Genomic DNA, 8,986 nt, shown 5'->3' with positions numbered 1-8,986 from the left:
TGCGTATATATTTCTTAATAATAAACGTTATCTTTAGTGTTTATTGTCGTTTATTACTAACTCATGTGAAATTCTAAACTAATAATTAAAAAAAATTCGACATATTCCAAATAAAGTTATGCATTAACTAAAAAGTAACACGCTTAAATCTAAACCCTAAATAGAACACTTAAATCTAATGATAACAAGTTTCCAAACTAAACTTACTTCGGCCACTTTACAATCCCTAAAATGTCGATCCGAACTATTAGGTATCCTTGATATTTTGAGTCTACATTATTGTTCGCCCATAAAAATATCGGATTCTATATAAAATATTGACGTTCCGGAGTTTTTAGACATGACTATTCTTTGGCCAAAGTATGAAAATAGAGTGAAAATATAGAGTAAAAATATGACCAAGTGTTTGAAATTTTATAACTTTCTTTTCCTGCGTTAAAGGTACTTATATATGTAACTCTTTTTTTTTTTCTTGGGATATTTTGATTCGTTTGACTTTTTGTTGGGTCATTTAGGTTCTGGACTCCCAAACATATGCTTTGTTTATAGTTTCAAGCCCGATCTTTTCCTCGAGAAAGTCCCAGTTTTTCCTTCTCAGATCACTTACCAACAAGGTCGTTTTCGAATTGTAAATAGGGTGCAAATTTAAGGAGATTAGGGTGCAAACTAATAGAAATAATAATATGAGTCATAAATTATAAAAGAGATCATATATTAGGAGTGCAAATTAAGAAGTCATGGTAGAGGATTGTTAAGAGTCCCACATCGAATGATAAAGGAATGTGTAGTCTCATTATATGATCTTGGGCAATATTCCTCATGAGTTAGCTTTTCGGGTTGAGTTATGTCAAAGATACATTTTTTTACATGGTATCAACGCAGGACTCATCTCAATTCTTGTTTATAAATGTTGGGTCCCCATATTAAATGTGAGATGAGGTGTTCCCACATCGGATAAAAGACGGATGGATGATCTCTTTATATAGTTTTGAGCGTTAGCTTTTGAAGTTGAGTTAGATACAAGATACATTTCTTTACGAGAGTGCTTCCATGATATATGGTGCGAATCTAAATAAGTCGTCTAGTAACGTAAGTTTCATGTACTGAAAGTGTGTAGATTTTTTATACCATTAAGTTAAATTCATTTGTCGAGGTCTTGATTCCCTTTTCTTCCATAAAACAACTCCTTCATGGGCCGGGGCCTTGCGATTGCTGCTGACCCATTGGACCAAGATAAACATATCACTTAGTTAAACAGGGTTCACGCAACCATTTTTTTGTGCGGATCTCCCTTCGAAGGCACTGGTCTTTAAATTTTGGCCCTCAAATTGGTGGTCTTTAATTTCGTCTTTCGCCTAATACCCCGAGGTTCTAAATTCGAACCCTAGCACAGTAAGAAAAAAGAAGGAATTTTGTATGGCAGAGGTTTGAATTCGCAAGGCTGAGCAGATAGAGTTTGAAACTCTGCAAAAGTTTGCCTGCTGTAGAATTTTGCATTCAAAACTCTGCCTGAAGCCTAACTTTGACCCGAATATGCCTAACTTTGCTACGAAATTCTGCCTTGCTATTTTTTTTTAATTTTTATTAAGCCGGGGTTCGAACCCCAAACCTTATGGTATTAGGCGAAGGACAAAAATTAAAGATAAATGTGCAAATGACCCCCAAGCAATCAAAGATGTCATGGTAAACATGGATTAATTGTTTTCCAAAAAAAAAAATGTACTAGACGATCTTGTGAATGGTGTATTTATTAAGTTCACACGGTAATATTCTGTCAAAACTTTATCAATAGGGACTTTGGTCTTTGTGTTTGTTACTTCTCTAATTTATAAAACCAATCACCACCGGTGATACGTCCTTACTTAATTCATGATGTTTTTGTGCAACATAGATCAGTTTAATATAATTGAATAGGTCTACAAGCTAACTATATGATAAATAACAACGATAATCGGATGTATAATTATAAACTTTCATCAAATCACGTTTTGTCAACAACGTCTCCTTTTCTTCCAACAATTCATCATCTTACATGGAATTTATCTGACATGTACGTACCTAAAACACAAATGTCATGTACGTACCAACAAATCAATCGAATAATTTAAGTATGCTTTAATCACACTTTGTTTGATAAGGTAGTTAACTAACTCCTTAATCCTTGTCCCGATTTCAGTACAAGACCTTGAGTATTAAAATATAGGCTTTGGAAATTTACAGCAATCTGAATTTAAGAATAGGTCAGTCATTTAACTCCCCAATCTTTGTCAATATTTCAGATACAAAACTTCATTGAGTAATTAGATTTAAGATTGGAAAATTTCCAACATCATACAATTTACATTGGTTATATAACATATTGTTGGAGAAATGATCTCCTTTAACCATTTACAATTTAAATAGAAGAAATGACCTATTTGTGTATTGTTAGTACTCCGGATACAATGTAAAAATGATTGGGAGGAAGAAATTAGATTAACAAAACCAAAGTTCTCAAGTCGAAGAGTTGTGGGATCAATTTTTCTAGTCTTGTGTTCTAAATTATATCACTGTTCTGTTAATATTTATGGCCCACGTATATTAGTTCATGGCCCACATTTAATATTAATTTTTGGTTTAATAAATAATTGCTAAATCCTAATTTTTTAAAGGGAGTTATTTAGGATAACCCCCATTACCCACTTTGATGAGGAGTGGAAATAAGCGATTGGTCCCCCTCTATGCCTATTAAAGGGAATTACCTACCCCATCTACTGTATTCTGAATAGAACGCACAAGGTAAAGAGAGAGAAAAGTAAAACTTATTAAGTCAAGAACTGAAGATCAAGTTCTTTAGCTTCCGCTCAATTCAAGTCAAGAAGACTATGGTCGATTCTGATTTGTTTTTCTTGACTGAATTATCGTTGTTGTAAGTTTATGTGAAAATCGTGAAGTTCCACGTTCCTGATAATTGATAGGATTTCAAGTTAGATTGTTTATGTTTTACGGTCTATGATTTGTGAAAATCCTCAAATTTTCTAGATCAATAATGCAAAACCACTAATTGCTTATTATTACCTTTCAATAATACAATTGGTCGAATTACCACTTACAACATTACTCAGATTAGAGCATAACCTTTTTTACAGTACCCGCATTCTGAGATATGTTTTCATTAATTAATAATGTTACTGAGTAATTTTCCCAATAACAAGGGGGACGTGAAATTTTAAATTCTTTAGTTCTATATATTATTATTAACGTACATCAATATTGGAGCAAGCATTACAATAGGACAACGGAGTACTTCTTAGATAGTGTAGAAAAGGATAAAAGTGACTGATATATACGCGTAATAGAGGGATCGGAGTCACTAAAACTTTTGGTGAAGTTAATTACTACAGTACTAAAACTTGAGAGGACTAAATATCGAATGAATAACTACAGTGTTTGCAAACTACGTACACTTCAAAGGGACACCAATTATCAAGGTGGTGATTGTTGAGACTTCTGGATATAGTTAAAATTGAAGAAGCAAAATAGTAATTTACGTAGATCGTATTAGTATTATCCCCTTATATAATGTTCTGCTGATGTGAAAATCTACGTACTTAATTAATATCTTTGTTAGGCTTCTCAATCATTGTAATGGTATAATTAGTTTTCGACTTGTTAATATAATGAAGATGGTTCAGATCTAGCTGCAGATAACCTTACTAATTTAGCCACAAGTTCTGATAAAGAGATGGACCTTGCGTCTTATTCAATACTAAAAACTAGTTTTAGATGTGAGGATTGTCCAAAACAATACAAGGAGTTCAATCTCCTTTCCCATAGCCGATATGTAACACTGTGACACAATACCATGATATTGACTGGACATCTAGAACATGCAATATAAAATGAGGTCCCAACATTGGGTAAACAGTGAATTGGGACGGGCATGTCTCTAATACCATGATAAAGAAATTGATATTGAGTCTAACTCAACCCTAAAAGTTAGCTTAAGATATGAGGATTGTCCAAGACCATATAAGGAGTCCAATCTCCTTTCCCGTAGCCAACATGTGACACTGTGATTCAACACCCGCACATGCCTAAGATTAGACATCTGGAGCATGGACACTATATAAGATGGAAGCCCAACATCGATTAGGTAAACAATGAATTAGGAAGGGACTGTTCTGATATCATGATAAAGAAATAGACAATGGACCTAACTCAACCCTAAAATTAGCTCAAATGTTATCCAAACCCATATAAAGAATCTAATATCCCATCCCAATACAGCCTGTGTGACACAAGCAGTTTTCCATCAAAGCACATATTTTCCTGGTGGATTAGACTCTATTTTGACAGATATACCAAACTTACCTAATCAACGTGCGTTATTGAAAGAAACTTAATTTAGTACGCAGAGACTGGTAAAAGAGCAAATAAAAAATTGAATTGAAAAAAAAATCTTTCCAACTTTGAATGATCCATTAATCGGCCATAGATTCTAACAAGTGCACTTAAATAATTTTACTATTTTTTCTGTTCCATATTGAATGTTATGTTCAATGATTGACTTTTTTGTCTAGTTCGTCTTTGAAGCATTGCCTGATGAGATGCCTTAATCCTACGACAGCCATGAATATTAGATTATTCATGCTAACAACACTTTCAACACTAAGCTTTCATACTTTAAAGCTAATTTTAAAAAAACTTAATCACAATGCTGTTGCTTTTAATTTCTTTTGTACTTTCTCTTTATGTTTTTATCCATATTAAGTATCTAATCAGTGGTGGAGCCAAGAATCTCATCAAGGGTGTTAACGCTTAGCTTTAGAGAAGTTGATATATTTTTCTTTTCTGCGTTGAATGTGCACCAAAAATTTAAATCAAACAATGCAATATTTAACTAATCCATACAAATACTTTAATAGAACTACAATTTTATAAATCGAAATTGACATAAAAAATTCTACTAATAAATGTACGATTTAAATAACTTATCACTATTATGGCTGACAAGTAGAACTCTAGAAGCCTAGAACCAAAGAGAGGAGAGAGAGTAGAGAGTTTTTTGGTAAAGAAAATTTTCTACAACTTAACTTAAACTTTTAAGATTTGCTAAGCAAAAAAATTTATTTTAAAGATTATTAGTTTGTTTTTACACAATTTAAAGTTTTAAGAGTTACTCCTTTATTAGGAAACTTTTAGGTTATTAATTGATAAAAAGAGAGGAATAGAATGTTGATAGTTTCCCCACTACAAACAAAATAGTCCAAAAAAGAACACAACGCTGCTATTGGAAGTCAAACCCGCACCTCTAAGCACAATATGAACACCCTAGACCGCTAGGCTACAAGTCTTGCTTGTGTCAAGTGTGTTCAAAATAACTTATATCGTCATATAGAGTTATATTTAACCTATATACACAATATAATTTTCCAACGAAGGTTGTTCATCTAACCACCCTTGAGAGGTTGTAGCTCCGCCCCTGTATCTAATGGGTTGATTTTAAATTTGTAGATGTACTCAAATGGCGAAAATATTGAATTTTTTTCTTGCATGGACGCTTAAAGAATAAAAGAGTAAACGTATGGACAATCGCTTACATACGTTAATCATATCTTGCATGTCGAAGCAAATATATATTCTATTATGGGGTATCAATTTGCTGTGTGAGCTGATTATTGTCTAAAAAGGCTCTACTATGAGTTGGCTGAATCAATAAAATAAAATAAAAAGAGATCGCTGGTATATAGTATATACTACTCAGTTAGTTCGCAGGTGGTACCTTTTTAGTATAAATTCTTTTTTGTTATTCACACCATTCCCTTTTACTAATCAAATACGGGCAATTCGCAGGATTGCCCTTCTTTTGGGTGGTCTTTAATTGTTGCTCCTCAAATTGTTGGTCATTAATTTTTGCCCTTCACGTAGAAATCATGAGGTTCGCGAAAAAACTCTGAGGTTCTGGGTTTGAACCTTCGCTTCGGCATAAAAATAAAAAATAATTTCGCAAGGCAAGGCTTGGGGAAAGTTATGCCGGAGCCGGCATACGGGCGTTCAAGGCATAACTAAAGTCCGTTGGCGGGGGCAGACTTTGCCTTAAGGCATATATTATATTTTTTTTACTTTGTAAGGCAAACTTTTATTTATGCCTTATGGGACATACTTTTCCGCCTTATGGGGCATACTTTTTATTTTTTTATTTTTTATTTATTTATAAAATTCCAAGATAAGTGTCCTGGGATGCTGCATATCATTTATTGATAATAAAAGGGGAGGGCTAGACCTTACCCCTGATATACAAACACTGATTGCACTGCAATCATAGCTAAAAAAGAGAATGTTAAACTTGTTAGCTATACATCCTCCACTATACACTTTGATCTATACATTTTAGCTCACAAAAAAATTAGCTTTGTCATATCTCATCCTTATGGAAAGAAGTTACTTTTAGTTAAGCTTTAACTAAGATTCTGCCCCATAAGGCATAACTAAACTATGCCTTAAGGAAAAGTCATAAGGCAGAACATTTCCTTAAGGCAAAGTCTATGCCTTAAGGAAAGATTCCGCCTTATGGAGTATACTTTTAGTGATGGCTTAACTAAAATTCTGCCCCATAAGACACAGCTAAACTATGCAAAAAGTTCTGCCGGATTCGGCATAACTTTAGTCATGTCTTAAGCGCGCTTATGCCGGCTCCGACATAACTTTCCCAAGTCCTGCCTTGCGAAATTATTTTTTATTTTTATGCCTGAGCGAGAGTTCGAACCCAGAACTTCAGGGTTTCCACGCGAAGGGCAAAACTTAAAGACTACAAATATGAGGGGCATAATCTAAAAACCACCCCAAAAGAAGGGCAATCCGCGCAAAAAAATGATCAAATACTATGATTTTGCACAAATAGACTTCCTCATTGTCGCGATCAAAGTCGAAAGAAGGAATTAAACAAAGTATTGTATTAAACAACCTTATAAAATTTTGTTATCACTAGCAATGTATATAACGTAAAATCTTTTATCGATGCCTGCAATTATATTTGTATACGCTATAGTCAAGTACCGCCGATTTTTATTCCGATTTCTCTGAATAAAAGACACTAGTAAGATATACTCCCCCTTGTTTTAATTTGTTTTTCTTACTTTCCTTTTTAGTTATCTTAAAAAAATTCACTTTCTATATTTAGTGCACATTACAAACATCTTTAAGTTCAGATTACAAAAATCTTCTTCACTTGTTTAAAGTCGGAGGTAGGGGAGTTCATGGGTTGGTTTGGGAGTTTGGGTTGGTTTTTGGTTAAAACAAAAAACAAACCGATTTAATCGGTTTTTAATTATTAAAACCAAACCAAATATAATACATATCCATCAGTTTGGTTATTGTCAGATTGGTTCAGTTTGGCTCGATTTTTGATTTTTAAAAAACCTAATGGTATTTCTCTGTTTCATTTTTTCCCCTACGATGAGGGAAGACTTTTCTGTCATTTTCTAACTTATAATTCATACGTTATTAGTTTTTTATTGTGGAAGCTATAATTTTCATGGATTATGGAGAAACTGTCTTAAGATCTATAAGCTTTAATCAAGTGAATAAAATTTATAAAAAATACAACTTTTTTACATAAATCTCATAGATGTTTGTTTGAATAAATGGGTTTGGATTCATGGATCTTTTAAGAAATAAGCTTAAAGGGTAAAGTTCAGTAACCTAATAGAAATAAAGAAAATTTTGATGAAAAAGTAAACAAAGTATTTAAAATTATTTATAACAATTAATATATTGTGTACATATAATTATAAAATTGTGTATATTATTTTGTCGGTTTGGTTTGGTTTTTTCTTCATTTTGTTTTTAATAAATTAAAACCAAATATATATTATCGGTTTTTTAAAATTCAAAACCAAACCAAACTAAACCAAACCCAAACAACTACCGATCGGTTTATTTAATCGGTTAGGTTCAGTTTGCGGTTTCGATTTTTAACCAAACCGTGAACATCCCTAGTCGGAGGAAGGAAGGGAGTACCATTTTTGCACCGGGCTGCTTTTTTTTTTTTTTAACTTGCATCGCACCTTGATTTTTCTTTTTTCTTTTTACCCGCAACATAATAGTACTATTAATTCTTTTTATTTTTTATTTTTTTACCTTCTCAAGAAGTCAAGATGATATACAACTTAGACTTTGTAGGATTTAATTTTATTATCTCGTATACCATTTCTCGTTATTCTCTCCTCGCCCCGAATGACAAAAGCTAAGAGATGGATTCACATTTTTCTCAAATAAACAGTTCATCCCTTTAACTCTTCCTTTTTAAAAAGTGCAACGGGTCTTTCAAAGAATTATCAAAAAGGATCTAGAGAGCATCTTAGCTTACCTGAATATTTGTAAGCCGTACCCAGTGAAAGAAGACAAAATTATTATTTATTGCATTAGGATGCCAACTTTCAAGGATTCATTATCCTATAATTATTCCTACCAAAAGCATTGAATTCTAGAAACTCTCAACCATCCTTCTTCCTCGGTCCTCGGTTGCTATACAGTGCTACTAGTACAACCTCATCACACACATGATTACATTTTGTGCACAGATAGTATATAGATGACATACAAAAACATGAATTGATTTATAACAAGTCCAATATGATAATCCAAAAAAAATAGCATAATAACGTGTTATAACCTCTTTATCCAATTATATATTGAACTGCTTGGTAAATAATATGCCTATAAAAGATTTCAAATTTTACTTTTATGTAATGATGGTATAAAAAATATTTACACAATCAGTTCACTTATTAGGTAATTACATCTCTTGATAATCATTATTGTATTTGGTAATCTAGTCAAAATAGTGATACGTAACTAACATGCTATCACAAGTTAAAATCATTGATGGCGTAAAAGAATCTTTCTTATTAGTGGATAATTTAAATCCATATATTTATCCGAGTTATGTATATGTTGAGTGTTATAAATACAACTATCCTAAGTATCGTTCTCTAAAACACAC

This window comes from Lycium ferocissimum, chromosome 2, assembly GCF_029784015.1.
Source record: "Lycium ferocissimum isolate CSIRO_LF1 chromosome 2, AGI_CSIRO_Lferr_CH_V1, whole genome shotgun sequence".
In the NCBI taxonomy this organism is placed as follows: domain Eukaryota; kingdom Viridiplantae; phylum Streptophyta; class Magnoliopsida; order Solanales; family Solanaceae; genus Lycium; species Lycium ferocissimum.
Note: the sequence above shows the minus strand (reverse complement) of the source record.